This window comes from Micromys minutus (assembly GCF_963924665.1).
Source record: "Micromys minutus genome assembly, chromosome: 3".
NCBI classification, from domain to species: Eukaryota; Metazoa; Chordata; class Mammalia; order Rodentia; family Muridae; genus Micromys; species Micromys minutus.
This window is the reverse complement of record NC_137972.1, coordinates 277603-279864: the sequence shown is the minus strand read 5'-3', so window position 1 is coordinate 279864 and position 2262 is coordinate 277603.

Here is a 2262-nt window from a genome sequence, read left to right as displayed (position 1 = left end):
ATGGAGTTTTTGGAAGTATTAACATTACTTTTCATACTTAAAATAAACATTTATTTTTGAAAAAACTACTGTTTAAGTCTTCATGGTTCTGTAAGGGTCAGTGATTCCTGAAAAATGATGCCCTAGATTCAAACAGTATGCCACAATAAAGAGCATTTATTCTGCAGAGAACCAGCATGGAGGGGACTACCATACATCAGGATGGAAGACAGATGAGGACTTTGCAGGGTCAATTTAAAGACCCTGTGTTAGGGTGGTAGGTTTTAGGATAGTAGTTGATTGATTGGCTCTACCTCCCGGGTATGGGTGCCTTTGTGATTGGTTAAGGCTCTGGGGGACTTGGGACTTTTGCTGATTAACTGTCTCCTCAGGTTAGATAGTGGGGCAGCTTCTGATAGCTCCTCATAGGCTGCCCGTGAAGGGTGGTTTTTCCCAAAATTGACTTGTTTTGGGAGATAGAAACTTAGGCCTAGTCTCCCAAACAGTCAGTTTGTCATGGAGTGAGCCTGGCTCTGGCTAAGTCAGTCCTTTCAGTTCCATTTCTCTTTGTTTTTTTAACCCTCACATGTGGATGAGTCAGGAATGATGGCATGCCCTCCAGGAGGCTAAGGCAGCCTGTGCTACACTGGGGACAGAATGTTTGCTTCTAGGAGAATATTGGTTATTTTTAGAAAACTCTTTCCTCTTATAGAAGTGGAAATGGAATGTTAAGAAGCACATTGAAAGTGGAAGTAGTCAAGATTTTAATGGGATTATGCAGAAAGTTTCCTGTAGATTCAGTTTTTATATTGCCACCAGTCTTGTAGGAAGCATCTACTTACCAGCTTTTTAAATGTAGTATTAAGGAATATATATGGTTATCTGAAAATGTTAGTGCACTTTTTTTTCTATAAATAAACTGAATGGAAGGCTGAGACAGAAATTTTTTTTTCTCATTTTTTTATTAGATACTCTGAATTTACATTTGAGATGTTATGTCTCCCCCCCACTCCTTCCCATCCCCCCCCCATTTGCTTTCACAAAGGTGCACTCCCTCCTAATCATCCTCTCCACCCCATTGCCTTGGCATTCCCTACATTGGGAAAATAGGTCCTCCCTGGACCAAAAGCCTCTTCTTACATTGATGCCAAACACTGCTATCTTAAGCTACATATGCAGTTAGATCAAAAGGTCTCTCAATGTGTGCTCAAAAGTTTTAGTCCATGGAAGTTTTGGAAAGTTAGGTTGGTTGATAGTGTTGTTCTTCCCATGAGATTGCAGCCCCTTTCAGCTCCTTCAGTGCTTTGTTTAGCACCTTCATTGGGGTCCCTGTCTTCAGTCCAATGGTTAGCTGCAAGCATGCTCAGCTGTATCTATATGACTCTGATATAGTCCCCGAGGAGGTTCCTGCCAGTATGTACTTCTTGGCATCAGCTATAGTGCTTGGTGGCTGCATGTGTGGTGGATCTCCAGGAGAGGGAGCTTCTGAATGATTTTTCTTAAATCCCTGTTCCTCTATTTGACCTTGCATTTCCTCCCATGAGAGTTTTGTTCTTTTTTTCTAAGAAAGACTGAGGCATCCCCATTTTGGCCTTCCTTCTTTTTGAACTTCATAATGTCTGTGCTTTATTTCTTGGGTATTCAGAGCTTTCTGGGGCTAGTATCAGCTTATCAGTGAGTGCATACCATGTGTGTTCTTTTGGGACTAGGTTACTCACTCAGGATGATAGTCTCTAGTTCATCCACTTGCCTACAAATTTCATGAAGTTATTCTTTCTAATAGCTGAATAGTATTCCATTGTGTAAATGTACCACACTTTCTGTATCCATTCCTCTGTTGAAGGACATCTGGGTTCTTTCCAGCTTCTGGCTATTATAAATAAGGCTGCTATAAACATAGTGGAACATGTGTTCTTTTATATGTTGGATCATCGTTGGGTATATGCCCAGGAGTCGAATAGCTGGGTTTTCAGGTAGTACTATGTCCAATTTTCTGAGGAACCTCCAGAGTGGTTGCACCAGCTTACAACTCTACCAACAGTGGAGGAGTGTTCCTTTCTCCACATCCTCGCCGGCATCTGCTATCCCCTAAGTTTTTGATCTTAGCCATTCTAACTGGTGTGAGGTGGAATTTTAGTTGATCTGCATTTCCCTGATGACTAGGGATTTTGAACATTTCTTTAGGTGTATCTCAGCCATTTGATATTCCTTGGTTGAAAATTCTTTGTTTAGCTCTGTACCCCATTTTTAAATGGGGTTATTTGATTCTCTTGACAGTGTCCT